The sequence below is a fragment of the Bombus affinis genome, chromosome 16 (assembly GCF_024516045.1).
Source record: "Bombus affinis isolate iyBomAffi1 chromosome 16, iyBomAffi1.2, whole genome shotgun sequence".
NCBI lineage: Eukaryota > Metazoa > Arthropoda > Insecta > Hymenoptera > Apidae > Bombus > Bombus affinis.
The window spans coordinates 7,802,060-7,818,093 of record NC_066359.1 but is presented as its reverse complement, the minus strand read 5'-3'; the positions used below and the strand labels follow the sequence as shown (position 1 = coordinate 7,818,093).

The window sequence follows — 16,034 nt, the reverse complement described above, 5'->3', positions numbered from 1 at the left end:
ATTTAATATATTTAATTAAAACAAATAGCTTAGAAAGCGCTATTTAAAAATTTCAAGTTATTTTGTAGCCGTTGTATGTTAAGGATCCGCGAGACACATTTCACTATTTGTCTAGATGTCTGGAAAACGTGCTTTCTGTCTTTACAGCGGTTCTCATCCGTGTCCCATCGACGTGTCGATGACCCAAATCGGAATTTATTAGAGCACGGGGTATGGAGGTTATCGGAGAAAAATGGAGAAGCGTCGCGAGATCGTGTCTAGCCATAAGTAGCGATCCCAGATAGGGGGTGGGCCATACGAGCCGGCTTCCATAAGATATCTCCAACCTCTATGCATCCTTGTACATGTACACACGCGTTCATAAGTATTAGCACGTTTACTCGTATCGTATGAAACGCGATATTCCATCTACATTATCAAGTAAACGATTGATCGATCAGGATTTTTCACTCGCGTTAAATAACGATTCCAAGTATACGATGGAAGTTGGTAGAAACTTTGTTTTGCGAGAGTTAGAGCAAATTATTAATGGATTACTGATATTTATGATAATATAACGATACATTTCTATGATACTCGGTAACGTAAAACGATTTTTCACCAAACTTCTACTTTTCTTAATACGTTTCGAAAAATATAAATTTCCACAAAAATTCACAGTCTGACGATAAACTAGGATATAAAATCGTGTTTTACAATGTCAAAGCGACTGTATTGCGAGCGTTACATCCGACTGTCAAAACGCGTTACTATCTAAAAAGGTGGGAAAATTTGACCAGGATCGTTTTTATCACGAAGCTTTAAATTTTTTACGAGCTTAATCGTTTTTTATCGATCGCTGGAACTCGCTCAATTTTTCGTAAATGTCCAAATACTTATGAACGGGGGTGTACACGGGGGGTCGTGTGTATCCACGAGCATTTCCATTCTGTCGTGTACACGTGGCGGCATAGTGTGCACAACGGAGATAGGGGAATGTAGTGCACCGATGTGCCGCGGCCCCGGCATGGAATTATTCGTGTACAGATAACTCGACTTAACGACATCTAGAAGCGATACTTCAACGCACCGAGCATGGAAAATTGCGCTGATAATGCCTGCATACGTTCTTGTTATTTCGCAACCCGCCGCCGTACCTACGCGTCGATTTATCAGTATACATGTAATTTGAATTTCGACCAAGACACGATCTTCTCCAAGAGCAAAGAAAGATCAAGAACGTTCTGACTTATCCGCAAATCTATATTTTTATAAATCTGTGGGATATTATAAAACGTACTACGCTTTCTATATTCTTTATACGTTTTTCTCTTTACATTATGCGCGTCTCGTGTATTTTTGTATCTTAAAAGTTCCCATAGATGCATAAAATTCGCAGTCCAGTTATAATTCCTGCATGCTGCGACGTGTTTCCGTATCTTCGAAAAACGCATTACGTTCTTACGATAATAGACGAAAAACCATTTTATAGTTAGAATCGCGATGCAGTGACTCCGGGCATCGTGAAACATAAAATATAATTAAAAAAGATATAAATGTTCGTTTTATCGGACGATTGGATATTGCATCAAAGTTGCTGTACGAACTTGTTGCTGATTGCACACGTAGGATCTTGTAAAGACAATTACGACGATTTTCATGGTGCCAGGGGGAAAGCAGATTGCGACACTTTGCACAGAACGGGCGATATTAATATACACGGGCTGTATTAGCGGCTTGCATGAAATTTGAGTCAGGTATTAATCATATCCCAGAGCTTCCATACTAATTTGCTGATACCGATGAATCGCATTAAACATCCCTAGTACAATAAATTTCTAATACAATCGACGGTGTGTTACATGAACCACCGAACCGATTAAAGTTCCCTGTGCATGTGCAATATTCGCGAATTAGAACGGTTAAATGAGTGCCTCGTCAGCCTTTGCCCGATTATTAACTGGCCCAGAACAAACCGTTAGTGTAAATGCGTGCGCCACCGTATTTATAACTTTGAAAGAAAAACTACGAAAATAGGGAAAAACGTGAAAGAAAGATGTTAATACACCCTGACTTCGTAATTAGCAATTTCTCGATCAGAGAACCTGAGAATTCGGAAAATTATGAAAACGTCTAACTAGAGTAATCGTATGAATTTAAGTTTCTTTATTTTCCTATTTTTTTGTTTCTCAGAAGTTTAACTTTGTAATGATATGACGAATCACGGTACAGCGAATCTGTACGAAGAATGAGAGTAACGCGAACGCGTTTAGGATAAACGTTGGAATATTAAAATTCGTACGACACTTTGGGATGCTCGCGAATAAAGTTTGGTTGGTCTGGTTGGTAATAGCAGCCGGCCACGGTGGCTCGTAAAAGATGTTATAAAATTCTAGTGAGGAGTTATGCGTGTGTCTAAAAAGCGTTATTAGGTCGACTTTATAGCGGCAGAGCTAGACTATCGAAGGAAGTTCTCCCTGGTAGCGTTTCTTTAAACTTACTTTCGGCGTGCTCGCCTGTGCAAACGTGTTCGCAAACTCAATCGGGAATTCTCAATGCACAGTAGACACCTTTAAGGAGAAATTGGCGTGCTGTTGAAGCCTCTTAGCGCGTCTACGTGCCCCGATGAATCGGGCCTTTCTTAAATATCGTCGGACGCCTGCCGTCTACTAAATCTACCGAACACGATCGATTTTCCAACCTTAGGAAATTTATCGAAGCGTACGAACAATGATGATAATAATAACAATAACAACGACGATTTCATTTACGGTTACAAAATTATACTTTATCGTGACTTAATTTCTAGACTCGAGTATTTTAGGCTTAAAAATGGTATCGTACGCGCAATAAGACACGTCATTGACACGCGTCAGTCGAGTTTTAAGCGGTCTCTCTAAGCTCCCAAATAGTCAACCATCAGGAAATGTTTAAACCTGTTCGGCAACCTCGCAGGCCGACCAGCGAAATTGCAGCGTCCCCTCTTGTCGCCTTGTGAACTCCGCTATTGCGCGAAAGTTAAAAAGACAATTACCATGGAGCAATATAAATGTTAGAACAAGAGCGTCCCGCGGTTGTAACTCTTCAATACCAGTCCTCGTTCGCCATGATAAAAGTCCCGTATAAAATATCGCTATGTCATTGAAGTTACGCTACTATTACACCCAGTTATCTTTTCTATCCGTTGCTTTTTCGCAAATGTCTCGAAACGCGACACTTTCCTCCTGAAGATTAAGAAATCGAATCTTTCGAATATTCGAAAAGTTGGAGTAGTATATGTATCTTTTGGCGAAGACAAAGGTCGGCTGATTCATGAAATATATTTTTCAAACTGAATTTTTAAGACTGCTTCACGATTTTCCGATGGAGAAACGACCAATAATTGCTTTATATCGTTATTAATAGCTCGTTACATTATACGTGTACTGAAAGAACACGTTGCGCGAATTCTATTACCAAGTTGAACAAAAGGAATTCTACAAAAACAATGCATCGTTTATGGCGCAAAAGGTAGGTGAAAAAAAGCGTGACAAGGAAACAAGATATCATTGTTCAAGCTGTGATATTGGTTTACCCTTTTCTTGTTTCAATCCCTACATTGTATCCTGGTTTATACATAACCAATCGTGTCTTTAGAGACGAACTTTCAACTTTTTTACGTTGAATTTTCGTAGGGATTAAATGTTGCTATCCTATCCATCATTATTTATTCATATTTCATACGTATATTACAACAACTAATTTCCCTGTTCTTTCAAAGAACAAAAACGATAAATTTCCTACTTAAAATCACCTACCAACAATGGTACGTCGCTTTTTGAGAAATTCTGCCGGGCAACGGCAATTTTCTGCGCGTCCACTTTGTCACTTTGGCGTCACGAATCGCATCGTAAGGCGAGTGGTTAAGGTGCGATCAGACGATATTAATTAACTACGAACAGTTAAATTCCGATGGCGCTTTTCGAAAAACTGCGCCCGAAAAGGCACTCTGCGCGTCCTTTGTCGCGGACGTTGCCTCTCCCGAAGCATTGTGGCATCGAGGGGTGGGGATATGGCGCGTCGGGGGTAACACGCATGCGCAGCGCACAGGGTTGGTCGCGTTGCCTGCCGAGTCTCCGACCCGGCGTCGTCGCCAGTTATCGGCGAACCGCGATTCGATCCTCGTCGTTTCGAGCCGCGCTAGCGACGAGATGTAAACGCGACTCGATAAAGTTTCCTCGTACACGACGTTGCTCTCGTAAACGTGGCGTGTCGGCTATACACGCGTGTTCACTCGTTACACAGGACCATATTTTCTCGTGGTGCGAACGAAAACCCTTGGATTTCGAGGCGTCTCGATATTATTACAAAATATACTCATCGCGAAAGGTGTTGTGTGTGCTACGATCATTTCTATTCATTTTCCTTTTTCTTTTTGTTTTGGAGCAAACTTGTTGTCTTTGGTTTTATTCGGTGGTGACATTTAGGACATCGAGGTGTACGATTCGAAAGGACCGTGTGGTGGACGACGCTGGGAAGCACCAACTGCAGTTAGGTAAGTTTATTCATGATTTTTAACGATTCTGATGAATGGAACACGCACGGTGTCTATAGTGCTTTTCGTATGAAAGCACATCACGCGTCGGCACGTTTTCAGGGAAAACGCGAATCGAGATATTCGATTTAGATATTTTAAATGACGCGATTGAATGAAAATTGGCGATTGTTATTTCGACAAGCGACCGTTCACCGACTTTGATGATCGTCAAACGTGTTGTCAGTATCGCGATCTTAAATAACTTGTTTCTGTACGTATAAACGTCGCTCGGTTTTATTTTGTACTCATAAACATACTGTTGATGTCTTTTTATCGCGATGTAGATTGCGTTTGAATCAGTTTTATGTACGGATATGACGATAGATATATGCGTTGTTTTCGTGTCTCTTGCATAACTAATTGTAAGCCGAGTTCCTTTCTTACCTCTAATTTCCTCTGTTTACAAATTGAAACGCGAGGCGTATGAGCGCGTCGCGGTACGAATACAACTATAACGTCGTCGTACTCGTACATAAAGCTATCCCGAATCTGAAAAAAAGCTCAAGAATGTTTACCGAACGGCGGCGGCTACAGTGTAGGAAAAAATTGTGCAGCGCGATTATGTTAACGTATTTACAAATTTTTGAAATAGGCACACTCGCTCGGATAATTAATTAAATAAAAATTAGGAATTTATGTACGTATATTGTAGTAATTGTATACGTTGTAATACCGTTGAACGACTTATTTCTCGAGAGAGATAATTCGGGAAATGTGCAACTCGAAGCGTCGAGTAATTGAAATTGTCACACTTTTCGTAATTTCGTTCGGCGATTATCGTGTTAAAAGTTTGAGAGGAATTTACACAATAATTTCTCGGACGATCGAGGAAACGTTTCATAGGTTGGATAGTTAACAATTTAAAAGATCAAGTTTTTAAATGAGTATCAGGGACGTAGGAGTTTAGGAAGCGATTAATTAGAGAACAATCGTAGTGCGCAATTACTACGTTCGTTTCATCGACAGAGGCGATTGTTGTCGTCAGCCTTCTTAATCAGAACGCTTAATTCCAGCGGTGCAATAGCTTTAACCTTCGCGACGGCCCTTGAACTCCATTCGATCCAAGCATTGTTGTTTACTCTCCAAATCCACGTAGAATGTACGTAAATCGAGCCCTCAGACACTATTACAACTTTTCGGCAAAATTTCATTGATAGCCGCAGACTCTTCCATTCTCCTTCGCTCCTTTCTATCCTCTTTTGTCTTAAAATATCGGCTCGGGCTCGTGATAGATTATTCTCCAACCAGTATGTACAAGAACTTTATTTCACTCGAATTTTCAATTTCAAATTTTCGCCTCGACTTACAAAATCGAAATATATAGATATATAGATATGTATTATAATATTTGGTATTAAGTTTCTAAAATGAAACATAAAATAACGACGTTAGTTGCTGTAGGAATACACTTTTGTTTAAATAATTATTTGTATTTCGTAATTATTACATATACTATTTATTTAAACGATTATAATATAAATTCTATTTACTACTTCCTTTCTTACGTTAGCTTAAATGAAATAAATTTGTAAAATAGGTTATTTTAATGCTTGTTATGTAATTTTATGTAGCGACCATAAAAAGGCTTATAGGGCAAGGGGTTGATATTAATATATTTTATTTATTACCGTGAAACAACTTTTTACGCAAAAACGATCGTAAAAGATTCTTGCTACCCTTGCTCGAATTAAGGGTTGCTTTACACCGTTCACTGCACTGTACTTGAAGCATCATCAAGCCTACGCAGCTACGTTTGAAACCGTAAACGCTAACCAGCCTACATTTGTTGGAATACGCAGAATGTAGGGAGGACTACGCGCGTATGTAATCGTAGAATAACTTTGTCGCAAAAATTTGAATCTTAAAATAACGTTTGCTGCCTTCGTGTAAATCGAAGACCGTCCTATAGTTATTCTTGTATACAGTACGTTGCATTCTACTTCGAGCTGCAGGACAAACTTCGTGAATTGTAAACACTATTTTCCTTGAAATACATAAAATCTACGCAACGATCGAGCGTACTAAGCGTTTTTCCTTTCTATTGTCATATCGAAACTTCGTCGTAACTTCGAGTTCCGAGGCCATATTTAGCAACGTAAACAGTAACCAGTCTATTTTTCTTTGAAAACACAAGAAAGAAGTTAACGATATTGTATAAATGTCTTTCACACGAACGATGTACATGCTTATTCAATATTGCGAGACATTTAACAGTTAATATTGCCTTTTCCGCGAAATCGAATCGCGAGATATCTCCGTTACCTTCGTTCGAATTAACCTATTAATCTTGTATAATTCTGGGAGTTGGTTGCATTCTATCACCGAGCTTATTTTTCTCTCAATATATAAGATCGATGACGTCACACGCCTATTAAAATACCTACCGACAATTTGTCTTTGAATGTCGGAAAATAGGGGTGGCAACTTGACGATTTAACGTAATCAGTATTCAGTATTATGGAAAAACACTCTTCCACCCAAACTTGGGCTCTGAAATACACCTGTTACACTTACTCGAGCCAATAATAATCGTTGTATCATGATCCTTAGGGTCCGTCGCACCCTACTTTAAGTCTCAAGAACCGCTCTAGCTCTGACATCGCAAATACTAATTTTATTTTTTTTTTTTCTTCTTTTTAATATTTATTCTCCATGGAATCCGAAATTTCTCGAATTATAAAAGCATTCGCAGAAAACGGATTGGCTTTGGAGCTCGTGATACGCGGATAGATTTACTCGGTCGTGAGCCGCTACGTCGATTCCGAGCTCGTTAACCAGCAACGTTATTGTTCTAAGGGGAGCACTAATTATGAAACGGGGTGATACTTACGCCGGGTTTGGTAGTGGTTCTATCGCCGAGAGTCGATGAACGCTAATGTTTCGAGCGTGTTCGTGGGCGCCGCGTGTGCAGTCGAACCTCGGCGAAGCATAGTTCGCCGAGATATAGGCGAGTTGTGGCATCGGTATGGCTGATATTACCAGGCCGGTAATGTACTGGCCGCTCCGTGCGCGCTGCGGCATTTCTCAAAACTTTGAAGCGGTCTGTGGTTACAGTTTGAATTGCTTCATTAGATCTTACTTGTACGGAACTAAAGCCATCCGGTTCAATCCAAACGATGCAACGTTTCCTACCCTCTATTCCTCTTCCTATCTTTCTCTCATCTGTCTGTCTGGCTGTCTGGGTTACTAACTACCTTTGTGAGATTTCCTACTGGCATCGGTTTCGGTTTTCGCCAGAGCAAAGGCCTCTTCGTTTGTGATTGCCACAGGATCCACCGAATGTCCGTTGAATAGCTAGTTCTCGTGTTAGCGTGTGTAGCCTATTCGCAAACGAATTACAGTGCGATCGTATTTGAGGATTTTTTTCTGTTGGAGGAAAGTAGGGCTTCTTAATTGGGAATTTGGAACAGGATGAATGACTCGGCACGGAAAATTTTAAGGGACGAATACGGTGGTAAATTTTAGTTAAAAATAGAGAGAAATAACGATGTCAAAGGAAGTACCTAATCATGGTACTAATTACGGGCTACTAGAGTTTCTGCGAAAGTGTGTTGAAAGAGAACCGAAAAGTTATTATTATTTACGTTGATCACGAGGCGATTTTTAAGTCCTCCCATAAACGTCGCATCTATGTATGTATTTGCAAAAGTTAATTTCCCACAAAGAATCGCCATTTTCCGCTCGTGCTACAAGTATCAAACCATTTTGTGATATATGACAGAGGATCGAAATTTATCAAAAATTTCCAACATCTTTTGGTGGGCTTGGAGATGGTGCGTGAGAATCGAGACGACGTTTATTACAGAAACCAGCCGAAAAGGAAATATGGAAAAGGAACTGCGAGGAAAGCTGGCTAACGTTTCCGGTCGCCGGAATGAACTTTCGTTACGAATTCAGCTTTTCCAGAAATTTTCATGGGAACACCGAACGACAAGACCTCTTTCACCCCTTTCATCCCCTACTTTCATCCCCACTTTCTAGAAACGCTCGATGTAGCGTGAATGCTGATCGTTGTGAGAGAGAAGCTTCGTGTGGCGAAATTAGCTGTCGAGAAACATTAGCATTTATTAATATTCATCGTGAATTGTTCGTTGAACGCAATTCTTAAAACATCGATATACATATGTAGAAAGAGGTATTTGTAGGACGGTGCGTTGTCGATGTTTTCTGGATTGTATTTGTTTAATCCTGTAGCATGTTTCAGAACGATATCTCGATCTTTCTTCGTTCCAGTTGGCGTGTCTCGAATGTTTCGAAAGATTGCCTCGATGCGTTGGTCGTAATTGAATTTTTTTTTTTTTTAAACATTGCAGATCTGATAAATGGCAAGTCATATTTTTATATCCGAGTTCTCTTGCATGATTGACCTCATATCGTTAGTCAAAATTTTACAAGTCACGAATTAAAAGTTATCGGTATTCGTAAATCTTGTTGCAAGGATAAAGCGGAGATTTAGAAAGAAATTTCGCAAATTGAGATATTTTACAAATTAGTTGATCGTTCTACTCTTGTGATCGAAGTATGTACGAATGAATTTTTGTAAAAATAATTTGGCAAACTTTTCGAATATAAGGACTTTCTTTAAATCTTTTTCTGTACTTGATATTTTCTATACTTGAGATTTTATTCGTTCGTAGTATGTTCGTAGTATTATTTCGGTCCAAGTATTTCTCGATGTTTTTCGGAATATTCGGTCAAATATTTCGTGGAAAAGTTCGCTTAAGAGTTGCTTAGTTATTAATTGAGAAAATAAAATAAAAGTGAATCGTTTCTTTTTGTAAAATTCCATAGAAAAATTTTAATATTTCCGCTCTTTTAAATCTTCGCAATAGATAAATTATTCGCAAAGATATTTTTAAACGTCGTACAAAAGATCTCGTAATATTTTTTGCAAATAGCTTCATCGAGGCAAACGAAACTCAATTTTCTCTTATTCGCTTCACGAAATTTTCAATCTTCTAGATCTCTAAAAATAAACTAAAATTACAACCATTGATATTTCGAACTACGCGTTTCTTTTATCGAAATACTTTTGCGAATTATTTCGTTGCTCTAGTCAAAACTGTCAAAAAATCTTCGTTTACTCTGTTAAAAAGGTTTTGAATATTTTCGATTTTTACTTCTCAAAGGTTAACAGAACAAAAGTATTGAAAAATATTTCAAAATTTTCGGACGAAATAACGTTTTCTGACTTACATGTAGCTGCGAAAGAAAGGAAAATATAGAGGAGGATAATATTGGGTTCATTCTTGTTATTGGATGAAATTTATATACGTCGTTAATAGGAGACAGCAGGGGCCAATACACGTATTAATTAAAAAATAATTTGTTTTTCATTTCTGTATCGCGATTCGCGAAGCGGCGGTGTTTTAATTGGAACTGAAAAGTTGCCTGTGTTTCCGTGCCATTAATTACTCGGCTTCCTTTGATTTTCTGTTCCCCTATCTTCGATATTAATTTCCAATAAAAATGTTTGCACGAGAATACAAATGCATTCTCCGTTGTGAAGCATTTTATCTCGTAATAAATTAATTACTCCTTCAACAAATATACGATGTTGCACTAAACGCGAATAATTATCGATCTATTACATATTAGACTAAATATATAAAAAAATTCGGACCTGAAATTTATCCAAAACTAAACCTTTCCGTATCCAACATAAATGACAAAGCAAATTACTTTACTTGGCTGAAATAATCCTAGTTTCGTCTATTATGGCCACTTGTACGCTTGATACAAGCCTAGCGCAAAGTTTAGAAGACAAATTCCATTATTCAACGACCTCTATCCGCAACACACCAGTCTCGAAAGAAACCCCAAACCCGTAAAAACATAAAAGACCAAGAATGGAGTCAAAGTTTCCCCAGTTCCATCTTCGTTAATTCCCACCTAAAATTCTTCATCCCCTACGAAACTTGAGTGGCACCCTCTGTCGAGGGTGATCACTTCGCGTGATGTAAAACGCATAAAAATTACGATTCCTGGCACGGAAGGAACCACCCTTGTCAAAAAAGAATGGAAGAAAATGATCAGATTCTGAGGTCGCGGAAAACAGAGCGGGGAATCGAGGAGAGGGGAGGGGGAATGACGAGAGAAGTATTTCGTCGGCTGATTTACCCAGAGCGAGCTACGTGGCGTTCAATCTCCATTTGCCGGCACTTTTGAATAATAAATCCGCTAATAACAACGGGGCCGGTATTAAATTCCGCGTAAACGAAGCAGCCGTACCCACGAGTCGATACAACCCGCACGCCTCTCATTTCCTTGCACCTCTCCCATTCTCTTGCACCCTGACACGCATGCACGCACACACACACAGATAATACACACATATCGGTTGCCAATTGAATACACGTCCGGCCCCAACTTTAATAATATCAACAGTGATGCATACATTAAGCGACGGCTAAATTAACCAGCCGTATGGTCTCTACCTGTACGATGACTCGCGACCATCATTAACGTCCTTAATGAGACAGGATGAATCGCTAAATACGGATATTTTATTGGGCGAGGTTGTAAGTTACTCTTAAAAGTAGTTAAGGATTGAAATCTAGTAATTTGGAACGAAGAATAAAATTTTAGATTTTTAACTTTCGCTAATGATATCTTACTGGGAATAGGGGTGCAGACTCGAAAGTGGCTGCGTCGCGAAAAGATAAAATTCTCATAGGACGCAAAAAGATTTCAAATCGAAGTAATTTTTTATTAGCAACTGAGAAACAAATGTCGATTATAGAATGTGATTAGACACGGGAAAAGGCTAGAAAATCTCCAGTAATCCTAGAATAATAACATTGTTAGACACGATAGCTGAGACCGTCGCACACGAGACTTAACCTCGAAACCTACGTTAAGTTAGGTCTCAACGTGTGTAGGGTACTTGACAGAGAAAACGCGCGTTGAGATGAAGGCAATAGAGAAAAAAGCTGGATGAACGGAAAGAGAAAGATTCGTAGAGAAGAGCCGGGTTGGAGTGGTCTAGCGGCGGAAGAGAGGCTCGCAAGGGCAAAGAAAAGCGGAGGCAGAGGGAAATTTCGCTGGCCGAAGAGAAAGGCTTGGATTCCACTCCCTCCAGCTTTAGCCACCCTTTCCCCTTCTGCTCGACCTTCCCCAAAACATCAGCCTCCCTCCGGTCTCCGGGGGTCAATGTCTGCAACCTTGCTTCTCGCGACGGTGGCGCCGCACAATTGCAAATCCTGCGCGTGCTACGACGCGAGGCTGGTCCGACGGATGACTTTATCTCTCGAATGGATGCTACAGAAACAACGCGGACCACTGCCGGGCTATGATCACCAGCCATCAAAGTTCCGATAATTATTTTTTATTAGAAGCGAGATTTCTGGCAAACGACAGCAACGACGAACAAATTTTACTAATTTTATTATTTCACTCGTACAATACGAAACAGCGGCTCGTTACTACGTTCCCGAAAATTTCCCTAAAACGAGCCAAAATCGTAATAACCTTAACAAAACTGCGAATAAGGCTGAACAGTAATTAACAGGGCCCAGGGAAACGACTAAAAATGCATTCACAGCGAAAAATTTCGCATTTTCAACGTGAAATTCAAGTTAGGCTACTTTATCCGTGCTTTTATATTCCATCGTAGTTGCGTGCGCAGTCTATGTACATATATGGTGGACAGGATTTGACTATATTATTTTCGTATCCGGATTTCGACCTCACTTCAATCCCTGTCCTCGTCTTTCGCGGATTTCTTTCGTCGGCAATTTTCTGCATAATATATCCGTGGCTCCGGTTCGCGGGGTCAATGTCTGCCAGCTCGGTTTCCGTTTTACTCGGGACACGAGATATCTACCTGCGTGTGTGCACACACGGGTGGATAGGTTACGCGAGTCGTGAGATCCACAGGGTGTCTGGTTTCTTGCTACGCTTTGTGCCAGACAACGATATATCCAACTGCGTGCGAGCAGTTTCGCAAAAAGCAGGAGAAACGACAGCTGTAACGCGGATCTGCTTCGAATTAGGCCCTGTGGAGCTCCTGTTGCCAAGGTAGAAACCTCGCTGAAAGATTTTTTTGCATAATTTGCACGTTACGATGCGAGATGTTAATTTAATTTGAGAATTTTGGCAAGACGAATTTTGACAGAATCGTTTGTATTTGGAAAATGGATTATTCGGTCGATTGGATCTTTCTATTTGTTACCGAGTTTGTTACTAGCTTCGATTGATACCAAACTTGTTCTTATTGTCGCTAGGTTTATTTATTGCTCAGTTTATTACTAATTTGTTAGAAATCTGTCACCAGATTATGCAACTTTGCAAAAAAGGAGAACTGAAAAAATTGCCCTCTCTATTTTCGATTTTACAAGTTGTACGAATACTGAGACATCCTGAGACACACTGTATGTACGGTGACGATACACATGGTCTGATATCAGATCGTAATACCGATCGACACCGGATAAATCGCGATTATGGGCTGTTTGGATACGAGTGCAAAGAACGAAATGGCGCGTATGGTCGCGTATGAATGACGACACAGGTGTACTTACCATCTTCGTTTTATCCGAGCTGCGAAGTGTAACATTATCGTGATCCGGAAGATGCGGTCGGCGGAAAGTGCAAATTGGCTTCGATCGTAATCTCTTCGCCGTTAGGATCGATCATCGTCTACGTATCCAACGTTTTGGTGTTTTGGCGTTTCGGTATTTCGAGACGGAAATGCTGAATTCCAACAATTTCCTCTCGAGATAATTTGGCCGTGCAGATACGAGCCGTCGCTACTCTTTCGACCCTGTTTTTCCGACTCGATTATTTTTAGCTCTTTCCACTGTCTGGTTTTTCCGTACAGAGATATTGTTCATTTTGTCACTCGTCGAAATGAAAAATCCTTTAATTAAGACCGTTTTATTTGCGGCTTTCAGATGATCTCGCCAATCAATTTCGCGTCCTGTTTTCTGTCACCATTGTTGCTATTTTCCAGCTTCGCGGCATTCGCGTCAACGATTTTTCACTAATCCGATTATATATCGAGCAAAGAAAAATGTTGTAGATTCTCATGAAAGATGGGCGACGTGTATATTTACCGAAGTAGGTTAAGCTTGGATCATAGGTACCAGCTTTTTCATTAGATCGATATTTGGTCAAAGTTTCCATTAAATTTTAGCGATCGAAACATTCTTCGGTCCATTCTATTCAACGTAGTCCACTTCTCTGTAACTTGTTTTTGATTTTAATTCATTTTATATATAACACAATTCCATTTCTAATAGTACGAATAACTAGAGAACACCCTGTACATTCTCACACTTATCATTTCAGTCACCGACTAAACATAAACGGAAAGCGTAGTCATTGAATTATTAATCGAAGAAACAGTTTTCCTCGCGCATACGTAACGAAAAAGAGTTGCGTAAATCCTTCGTAGCCTTCCTTCCGGAAGGAACAAAATTGATTTAGAATATATTCACTGGATTATCCACGACTGCAGAAACGAAAGTCGAGTATCGACGTTCATCCGGTGCAATTCGAAACGCGAGCTTCGCGGGGATTATAAACTATTGTTAACGCGGCGATGTTTGACGAGTCGCGAGGGGAAAATTCTCGACGAGCTCCTTTGGGTACAAGGTACAATGCAATCTGGCTGGAATGTAAGTGGAGCCGAAGGTAGCCGACGATGAGAGGGCTCGAGCTCTCGCGAGATTCCCGTGTCAATCAGTCAGTCGGAATTCGAGAACGCAAGATTTTTTCTATCTCTCTTTACAGTAGCACGGAGTCTCTGTCTTTCTTTCGCTATAGGCGTCTTTCTCGCAGGCTGAAAATCTCAACTGTTGCGTCCGTTCGATGGAAAATGCGAACCCGCTGCGAAAACCCAATTACCAGAGTCTGGCGTATGGTCGAACCGCGCGCCTCTTTGAACTCGTACACGGCCAGTCCGTCGATTAATTCCGCGTTTTCCGCCCCGTGCACCCGGTCGATGGGTAATCGATCGCCAAGGAGACCGTTGAAAGTGAATTTTCTTTTTATTTTTTTGTGGTATGATGCAAATGATTTTTGAATACGCCTCTCTTGGATGAGAATTTAGAGTACTCAGGTTGGACGTGCTGCATCTGTGGAAAATTTGAAGGGGCGAGAATGCACGGAAGACACAGAGCATCTAAAGATACATAAAACGTCCAAAGCATAGTAATTGTAATATATAGCGGAGGAAATAGATTTATCGAAAATTATTTTTGGAAATGCTATTTCAGGCTATAAATCTATCCTGCAATTATCGAGCAGCCAGTCCTTCTTTAATCTTTTCGTAAAAGAAACGAGACTACCTGTGAAGTTATTTACACCTTGAAGTTAGAAGGCAAAATTCCTTGAAAAGAAGGAGGAATTTGTAATCTCGACTTTACTTTTTACAAGACGAGTGTAAGTTTCGTCTTTTATCCGGTCTAAATCTCTGTAAAACAAATAACGCGAGCATATAAATTAATTACTTGGACGAAAAGGATGACTCAGGGTCAAGAGATCCGTGAAAGCCTCTAATTGGACGAAAGTGAAAAGTTGAGCGGCGAAATTAAGCGCGGGGTTTAAACGCACGCGAGCATGAACATTTTTTTTCATTCGGCCGAAGTTTGAAAGCGTATTGCGGAGCGCAAATTTATTTTGACTGTCGGAGCTATCGATGAATCTATTTTGACCATCGATACTGCACCGCTCTCGTAAATTGTACTTTGGCTTTGGTTCCATACGTACAGTGAAAAAACAAGCCAAAGCTATTAAATTTTACAGTCCAACTGTTTGAAGCAGCCCGCAATATTTCATATTGAAAGAAGCTCGTTTCCCCGATCCTTTCGTATTTACACCCCTAGAGCGCGATTATTAAATAACTTTAACTTTAAAATAATTACGATATATATTTTACGATTTTTTATTTAAGCTTTCCTCACCATAAGATATTTGTAGCGTTACGATATTTCTCAGAAGCAAAACACGTTGAGACTCGAAAACCATATTCTTCGCGTATGTTTGAGATTCTCTCTTTAGAAATTTCTTGGCTGTTTGTGCCTTGCACGCGCGCAGACTAACAAACAATTCGGAAATAGACAGAAATTTCGCATTGTGATATACGACATTTTGGACGTCGACATTACCAATACTAGACATATTTCACGTTATATTTATCCGAAAACGGCGAGGGCGGAGCTGGATTCTTCCTTTAAAACGAACCCTCTAGCCATTTTACATGTATTAGTTTTTTCACAACTTTGTAAGAAGGGGTTTTCCGTAATTAATCAAAAAGTCATTTTCCCTCCGGCTTTCTATAGGGATTACGTGTTAAAAGTTTCAACTTACAAGATGAATATCTCCGTTTCGGCAAGGCTGCACTCTGTTTGAAATTGAACAACGTATAGATAATGTATAAAGTAAGCCATGGTGAAAATTTCAAAGGAATTGCAAGAAAGTCAATCCGCGTTGCAAATACCTTAATAAATTACAGCCACTTGAAAGTTTCTTTTAT

The 16,034-nt window shown here is 39.9% G+C and overlaps 1 protein-coding gene across 5 annotated transcripts in view; it reads left to right on the top strand.

Annotated features, from left to right (window-relative positions):
* The first annotated feature begins 4,095 nt into the window (after positions 1-4,095).
* Positions 4,096-16,034, top strand: part of LOC126925343 (uncharacterized) — a 316,899-nt gene continuing 304,960 nt past the window's right edge. For 3 of the 5 annotated variants that reach the window (XR_007713872.1, XM_050740781.1, XM_050740782.1), the window contains exon 1: positions 4,097-4,513. The gene's annotated coding sequence lies outside the window, so the exon portion shown is untranslated. Of the gene's footprint in view, positions 4,514-16,034 lie in introns of all 5 variants that reach the window. The other 2 variants (XM_050740786.1, XM_050740787.1) reach the window with 1 other exon arrangement.